This window comes from Sinocyclocheilus rhinocerous, unplaced genomic scaffold (genome assembly GCF_001515625.1).
Source record: "Sinocyclocheilus rhinocerous isolate Xijiao unplaced genomic scaffold, SAMN03320098_v1.1 scaffold280, whole genome shotgun sequence".
In the NCBI taxonomy this organism is placed as follows: Eukaryota; Metazoa; Chordata; class Actinopteri; order Cypriniformes; family Cyprinidae; genus Sinocyclocheilus; species Sinocyclocheilus rhinocerous.
In genome coordinates, this window is record NW_015666478.1 from 17,132 (window position 1) to 26,346 (window position 9,215).

The 9,215-nt window shown below is 36.5% G+C and overlaps 1 long non-coding RNA gene across 1 annotated transcript; it reads left to right on the top strand.

The window, feature by feature from the left end:
- Positions 1-1,662: 1,662 nt before the first annotated feature.
- On the top strand, positions 1,663-9,208 carry LOC107732258 (uncharacterized). The gene is made up of 3 exons (XR_001638855.1): positions 1,663-1,712; positions 3,462-3,588; positions 9,061-9,208. It is a non-coding gene; the product is annotated as an uncharacterized LOC107732258 (long non-coding RNA).
- Positions 9,209-9,215: the final 7 nt, after the last annotated feature.

A 9,215-nucleotide genomic window follows, 5' to 3' on the forward strand; every position in this document is an offset into this window, starting at 1 on the left:
ATATTATCATCTGATGAATCTCTAAATGAGAAATTTCAATATCGTCCATCATTCACTTTTAAAAGATCACGAAATCTATCAGATATGATGGTAAACTCGGATGTAGTAAGGAGGAAAAAGTCTGCTTATATACAAGGCTGTTTCACGTGCAGAAACTGTGCCGCATGCCGGAATTTGGTGAAGTGTAAAGAGTTTATATGTCCAGTAACACGGAAATGTTTTAAAATCACATCTTGTATTACCTGTTCAACTCGTAATGTGATCTATATGTTAAAATGTCCCTGTCAAAAGATATATATAGGAAAATCTTTGCGTCAGTTGAAATTACGAATTAATGAACATAAATCTAGTATACGACGACAAGACATACCCTCTTCAGTAGCGAGACATTTTAATAATTTGGGACACGACATCAAGCAATTGGAATGTACAGGAATAGAGGAAGTTTTTGGGTCACGTAGAGGAGGTAATATAAATAAAGAACTATTGAAACGAGAAGCATTTTGGATTCATAAACTTAAATCACTGACCCCAAATGACATGAATGAGGAATTAGATCTTTCTGTTTTCCTTTAATGAACTATAATTGGTCGAATTCATTTCTAATATTTTATATAATAAATCTTGAGTATTTAGTGTGAAAAACAATGATTGTTTATGACGATGTATTTCTGATGGTTTTAATTATTGCATTTTCTAAGTAAATTACTAAGTAACTTAACAGATTGTCGCACCAAAATAAAAAGATCAAGTAACAAAAGAGCACAGTGCATACAACGTTGTTGAACTGTATTCTTTTAGCACTCTTGACATAATTTGTAAATATCACCTTGCAGTTCAATTTTGATGTGGGCTTAGTTTTATAGGCTGTTTTTAAAACATTTCCAATTAGGACGAGAAGCCTAATAATAGCCAAATAATAATAGGCATAATAATAATAATAGGTTACACTTTACTTGAAGGGGTGTACATAAGACTGACATGACACCTTTATAATCATGACATGACACATGTCATGAATATGAAGGGTTTTTATGCATGTTTATGACAACTGTCATTAAGTGTCATTCGCTCAGTTGTCATTTTTAATGCAATTATGACATTATTTGACCTAACCCTACCCCTACCCTTACCCCTAACCATAGCCCATAACAAAGACATCTCAAACAATGTCATCTTTGCATTAAAAATTACATAACTGAGCGAATGACACTTAATGACAGTTGTCATAAACATGCATAAAAACCCTTCATATTCATGACATGCGTCATGTAATGATTATGAAGGTGTCATGTCAGTCTTATGCACACCCCTTCAAGTAAAGTGTAACCAAATATGATTATTCAATGAATAATATTTTATGTAAATAATATTTTATATAAACAATAGTATTTAATAATAGTGTTTAGTATTGAGAACTGTATAAACGCAATATCACACTTGTAGGCGTGACACGTGAGATAGCACGCTGTGATTACCTACGGCTGAATCACAGCGGTCTCGATATACAGCCATATCTCATGTCTACTCGTGTGATATTGCTTTTATATACAGTGGGTACGGAAAGTATTCAGACCCCCTTAAATTTTTCACTCTTTGTTATATTGCAGGAGCTACCCATATACACTGCGCATGCGCAGTACCCTACTACTCTTGGAAACCCACTATCTGAAGACCCGCCCATAAATTCTGTCTGAGTTGTGAACGAGCGCGTAAGTATAATCAATTTCGCTTAATTAAAGTTGTGTTTTTTGTTCAATTGAATCTCTCCCAGTAAATATGTAGTAATTTCTTCAATGTCTAATAATTTCTAACAACAAAAACGAGTTTTATAACGTTATCACGAGGGTGCTTCTTCAGAAACCACGCGGTCTTGAGGAGCCCTTGCTTTAAATCAGTCTTACTAAATAAAATACTTTTCACAGTAAAGTCGAATCTTTCACATGATATTTTTTCATTGTCTTTCATTCCAACGCTTAATTGTAATTTCTCTGACGAGAAAACCGATGTGCATAACGTTATCACAGATGAGGGTTTTACTTCTTCCTAAAAAGCATGCGGTCTTGACGAGCCCGTGATTTAGATCGATCTTGCTCAATTAAAATACTATATTCAAAATCGAATAGCTCCCAGTAAAGGGGTGATCATTTCTTCATTGTGATTTCGATGTGCATAACATGAAAATGTTTTTGTCTTATAGGTCAACTCTATTACAGTATTAAAGTTTTGTGTAATACTATGTATTTTTACACAAGGTAGTTGATGACGTTTTAAGTGGGCTACTCTTCAAAACAGATTATTTGTGAGCCTGTGATATTCAGGCTAAATATGTAATAAGTTTTTCAATCATTAATTTCACTATGATTTTAATCTTTGACATGGTCTTACTCCGTCAATATTAAAGATATCAATGTTATATTTTCACAGAATGCTCTTTGCATTATGTAGAATGATTTTAACAGTAAATCACACAAAAAAATGGCTTTAGCTGGGTTTTCACATTCAGTGTCTTTCCAGCTCTTATCTAACGGGCTGTCTTTGGTCTCATTAATCTATTATTTGTTCCAGAGAAGATAGTTTTGGCAAAATCTCATGTTTATGTAAATTCAATGCTGTATATCAGAGCGCCTTTGTGCTTTTGACTGAATTGCCTAGCAACTTTTATGATGGCTGTTGTTGTTTATTAAATATTAGGTAACACTTTACGTGAAGGGGTGTGCATAAGACTGACATGACACCTTCATAATCATGACATGACACATGTCATGAATATGAAGGAGGTTTTATGAATGTTTATGACAACTGTCATTAAGTGTCATTCGCTCAGTTGTCATTTTTAATGCAATTATGACATTATTTGACCTAACCCTACCCCTACCCTTACCCCTAACCATAGCCCATAACAAAGACATCTCAAACAATGTCATATTTGCATTAAAAATTACATAACTGAGCGAATGACTAATTTATTTATTATTATTAAGTTTAGAACTGTTCAAATGTGTTCTAAGAAGCCTTCTGTGGAATCAAATGTTAATTTCAAATGTCACAATTTTTTTTATTTATTAATTTTTTTATATATGAGTTATGTTTTTTGTGTAAATGGACTCTTCATATGTTCAGTGTATATTGCTCAATCATATTTAAAACTATATATATATAGTTTATTTGCAAAAACAGATAACTCTAATAATAATTTATTATAATAATGTTTCAAAAATAATGTTTTTTTTAATATGTTATCATGTTTTTATTGTGTTAGTTAGCTGTAATTTTTAGTTATTTCTTAACCTAATCAAAATAACCCAACTGCAGTTTGATTGAGATTAATTGGAATGCACAATGTATAATTGTATATATTGTATAATTTTTAGTAACTGTTGTGACATAACCAATAAAAACAATAACTGTCTGTGTGGGTAATCTGTCTGCTTCTGAATTATTTTCTTTTCTTCTGAAAGCATTGTAGATAGTATCATGGAGAGAAGATACGAAGAGGTGATCGCTTTCCTCACTACAAATGTGTACCCAACACAATATAATACAACTGAACGTCAAAACTTGAGGTGATACTCTTCGGAGTCACAGGTTAGTGTGAAGGCAGTGTTTTGCAAAAAGTCTCTAAGGTTAATTTATATAACATATTTAGTCAATTTAGGCAATGTTACAGATGGTTTGCTGTATTATGGGAGAAGGAAGGCGGTTAAAACCAAGGACGAATGCAGGGCATTGTTCGAGGAATTCCACAGCATCCCTTTGGGAGGCCACAGTGGGGTATTTAAAACTCGCAATGCCTTGTGTGCCAGGTATTATTGGCCAGGGATGTTTGTCGACGTTGAGAAATGGGTAATTGATCATATATTCATATGCCATTGATATGCCATTAATTTAGTCTTTTTAATACTTGGAGAAGGTTATTCATGCTTTTACATGTGGCTTAGATTATTGTAACTCTTTGCATTTGGGTCTTTCTTAGTTTTCCACTGCATGCCTCCAGATGGTACAAAATGCAGCTGCAAGGCTGTTGACTAGGGCAGAAAATATGATCATGTTACACCAATTTTAGTGTCACTTCATTAGCTCCTGGTCCATTTTAGGATCCAGTTTAAAATTCTGTTTGTTCTTATGATGATCAAGCCCCATCTTATCTTACAGATCTTCTTACTCCTCTTTCATCCTCTAGATTTTTGTATCCTCTGATAGGGCTCTTTTAAAAATTAGGGGTCATTTTTCAGTTTTTTTCAGTTGCCACCCCGTTTTTGGAATCAACTGTCTCTTGAAAACAAACAGCCCACTGTCCTGACTCCTGAGAGATATTCATATGCTGCCAGTTTGTTTGCCTCACAGTTTGATTCGATTACAATTCAGAGGGTCACAATTCAATGCATATTGTCCTCTAATTCTGATGTACTAGTAATTTAAATAGTAACAAAGATTTATTATAGTTTCCAGCTTTTCATTTACCAGTTGTTTTCAAGCTAAGAACATGTCAAACTACATGACAAACACTGTGCACTGCAAACAGGGCCTGAAATTAGAGGGATTAAATTATTATTACTTTTGTGGGGGACTTGTAGAAAGCATACCGCACTATATTGAAGATATAATGTAATATGTATGTAATATGTATGCAGAATGCATATGAATGCATTAACAGCTGCTTTTTAAGTAGCCTATATCATCTTAACATATAACATATAATACAAGTATCTTTTGAAAGGTGCTTGTATAAGCGAGCAGCGCATATCAAAACTACACTTTGAAATGCAAATCTGCTATGTTTTGTCACAGTTTATAATGCTGACATGGTGTGTCATTTCAGTCAGGACCTCTTAAGTCAAAAAGAAAACAATAGACAAGCCTTTGTCAACGTTTTATTGGCATGTTTACTAAAGTTACATTTGGTGGTATGGCTCTGTTCCAAGTTCCCTGTCCTTTTCATGAGCTCCATGAAAGCAAAGACAGGGAAACGGCAGCAGCTTCAGGGGCAACTCTCCTATTTTAAGAATAGGAGAGTAGCACAAAAAACCCCCAGAACAGAGCATGCAACAATGACAACAGAATGACATTGTTTAAGTTAAGCACAGTTAAAGGAGGAGATGGGGAGGAGGGGGGTTGCAAGCAGCGTAATAGAGAAAGCAGCAAAGCAAGCAGACAGAAGCAGTGTTTAAGTAAGGCGCCCTGTTTGAGATTTGCCAATTGCAAGCTTAGGAGTCGGATCAGCTGATAGGGCCGGGTTTGAATTCCTCCAATCAGCTAATAGCGGAGCTTGACTACGAGGCCTGCCTGAACTAACGCAGAGTATCTTTTGAAAGGTGCTTGTATAAGCGAGCAGCGCATATCAAAACTACACTTTGAAATGCAAATCTGCTATGTTTTGTCACAGTTTATAATGCTGACATGGTGTGTCATTTCAGTCAGGACCTCTTAAGTCAAAAAGAAAACAATAGACAAGCCTTTGTCAACGTTTTATTGGCATGTTTACTAAAGTTACATTTGGCAGTATGGCTCTGTTCCAAGTTCCCTGTCCTTTTCATGAGCTCCATGAAAGCCAGGACAGGGAAACAGCAGTCGCTTCAGGGGCAACCCTCCTATTTTAAGAATAGGAGAATAGCACAAAAAGACCCCCAGAACAGAGCATGCAACAATGACAACAGAATGACATTGTTTAAGTTAAACACAGTTAAAGGAGGAGATGGGGAGGTGGTGGGTTGCAAGCAGCGTACAGAGGAAGCAGCAAAGCAAGCGGACAGAAGCCGTGTTTAAGTAAGGCGCCCTGGTTGAGAATTGCCAATTGAGAGCTTAGGAGTCGGATCAGCTGATAGGGCCGGGTTTGAATTCCTCCAATCAGCTAATAGCGGAGCTTGACTACGAGGCCTGCCTGAACTAACGCAGAATGCTTGATGTGTGTCTCGAATTAGTGCTTCCACACAGTCGTCTAAGTTTAGACATATGAGAAGGTAATTTATTAACACGCAGCCCCACGTGCGCACAAACTTTATGTGCACACAGTACTTATATAGTATATACAGTGCATCCAGAAAGTATTCACAGCGCTTCACTTTTTCCACATTTTATGTTATGTTACAGCCTTATTCCAAAATGGATTAAATTCATTATTTTCCTCAAAATTCTACAAACAATACCCCATAATGACAACGTGAAAGAAGTTTGTTTGAAATCTCTGCAAATTTATTAAAAATAATAAATGAAAAAAAAAAATCACTTGTACATTTGCTCTATACTTTGTCAAAGCACCTTTTGCACCAATTACATCCTCAAGACTTTGAGTATGATGCTACAAGCTTTGCTCATCATCATTTGGCAATATCTGCCATTCTTCTCCTCACCTCTTCACCTCTCAAACTCTGTCAGGTTGCATGGGAGCAGGCGCACATTTTCAGGTTTCTCCAGAAATAAATTGATTGGGTTCAAGCCCAGGCTGTGGCTGGGCCACTCAAGGACATTCACAGAGTTGTCTATAAGCCACTCTTGCTGTGTGCTTAGGGTCATTGTCCTGTTGGAAGGTGAACCTTCTGCCCAGTCTGAGGTTCTGAATGCTCTGGACTGGGTTTTCATTAAGGCTATCTCAATATTTTGGTGCATTGAGCTTTTCTTCTACTCTGACGAGTCCTTCAGTCCCTGCCACTGAAAAACAGCCCCACAGTATGAGGCTGCTGCACATTTTACTTTTGAGATGGTACTCTGCAGGTGATGATCAGAGCTGGTATCCTTCAAACATGATGCTTTAGAATTGAGGTTTATCATGCCAGAGAATCTTGTTTCTCAGAGCCTGAGGGTCCTTTAGGTGCTTTTTTTGCAAATTCCAAGTGTGTTTTTATGTGTCTTCATTGAGGAGAGAATTGGGTTTGGCCACACCGCCATAAAGCACAGATCAGTGGTGTGTTGCAGTGATGTTTGTCCTTCTGTAGGTTTATCCACATATGATCATGGAGCTCAATTAGAGTGACCATTAGGTTCTTGGTCACCACTCTAGACAAGGCCCTTCTCAATCAATTGCTCAGTTTGGCTGAGCGGCCCGCACTAGGAAGAGTCCTGGTGGTTCCAAACTTCTTGCATTTACGGATGATGGAGGCCACTGTGCTCATTGGGACATTAAATGCTGCAGCAATTTTTCCTGTACCTTTCCCCAAATCTGTGCCTCGATACAATCCTGTCTCAGAGGTCTACAGACAATTCCTTGGACTTCATGGCTTGGTTTGTGCTCTGACATGCACTGTTAACTGTGGGACCTTAGACAGGTGTGTGCCTTTCCAAATCATGCATGGGGGAATTGTTATGCTGGAATAGGAAATAGCCCTGCCCAAACTGTTGCTATAAAAATAGAAGCACACAGTTCTCTAGAATAGGCATGGGAAATGTTATGAAACCATGATATTTTTGCGTACAGTAATCCATCAAAATCTCATATCGGTCCATCCGTACTCTAGAATATCATTACATGTTGTAGCATTAAGATTTGTGCTCTCGGCAATGACAACAGTAGTCAAACCTGTTCAATAGAAGGGGGTGTCTCAATACTTTTGTCCATATGGCATACCTTTTCTAATGTGTTGCATTGTTGCATTGTGTCTATAAGGTAATCGATTATACGTTGATGAGTCATTGGCAAGATTAGTTACATTTTTTGATGACAAATAAATATGGTTTATTGTTATAGCTTGTACTTAATGATTTTTATGGGCATCATTTGTCATATTTTCTAGGTGAGTGAATGTGACCAATATCAAAGGGTGGGAAAACCTCTTATAGTAGAGAGCACACTGGAAAGTATTCAGGTATTTCTGCTTTGAAATTGCTAATTTTAAGCATAATGCATTCTGATCTGCAAACTTATTATTTTTTTAATTATAATTTTTATTGGACTGCTTGCTGTTCTTTTTTTAGGTCTCCTTAGTCTGTGAATTGCTGGGGATTGATTTGACAGGACCACTGCCCAAGACAGTTGATGGGCATGTGTACATTTGGACAATAACTGATTATTTTTCCAAGTGGGTGGAAGCTTTCCCCTTGAAGTCCAAATCAGCTGTAGAAGTTTCAAGGCACCTGTGTTCTGTAATTTACAGACATGGTCATATTAAAATTCAATGAGCACTTTTCCACCGTCACACTGAACGTTCTTTTGTTGAACCGTTCTATATTCATTTTCCACAGCGGGGATAATAACAGAGCGTAATGATCACAACTGTTCTCAAAATGAAGTACATCTGGCTGACGCAGGCTGCAATTTCGATAAAGAATTAATTAATTCATATTTATCTTAGATGTGTACTTACGTTTCACAGTGCCGCCTGAACGTCCTCTGTGATCATCACGCGAGGGCGGGAGGGGGGTTCGCTACTACATACAGCACCCTTTGCACGCTGTAGGGATAATGTGATTGGTACAAACTGGTTCAATCAAGCGGTTGCAGCAATTCTTCAATTTGTGTTCGACTTTTATGAGGTGCATCTTTTCAATTTTATTTGGAGAAACAGATCTCATTATATTAAAAAATGTACTTTAATTCGGTTTGCAATGGAGGCTTGAATGTGCTTGATTTCAGCACTTCAAAAATACAATAAAAAAAAAAAAAGATGGATTAAGCATTATTTTCAGTACAAAAATAAAATGTGATATTTAATTCCTAACCTAATCTTTGAATGCAATTTGAACTTAGTAAAATTCCAGTTAGAATTAAGTTATTTTCACAAGCAGGTGCTTCTATCTTGGTTGCTTTTCTATAAACATAATTGTTTTCAAACAATTTCCAATTGTTGCTGCAGTGTTGCTGATATATGTACACTGAAAAAAGAGCAATATCATGCTTTCATGGGCAGCCTAGCGAACCAAAGAATATAATGCACTTTCACAACAAAATAAACTTTTTTTTTCTTTATTGAATAGTAAAATGGATTTAGGTGAAAAAATTAAAAGAAGAAAAAAGAATAGTAATAGAAAAAGAATAAGAATTTTTGTAAAGATTGATTAATCTGAACTGCAAATAATATTTTTATTTTAAAATGTGCTCACATTATGTCCATTATTTATGTTACTTAGACAGGACGATGGGAAGTCGCTCCTAGAGGAGGAGAGAGAAGACTGCAAACCCTGCTGACAAACTCCAGCTGGCCCAGGACGAAGCCACGGCATAAAGCTTGTTTTATTTCCAATTAGTAATGGACAGGTTCTTAAAATTTATAATTCTGTTCTGC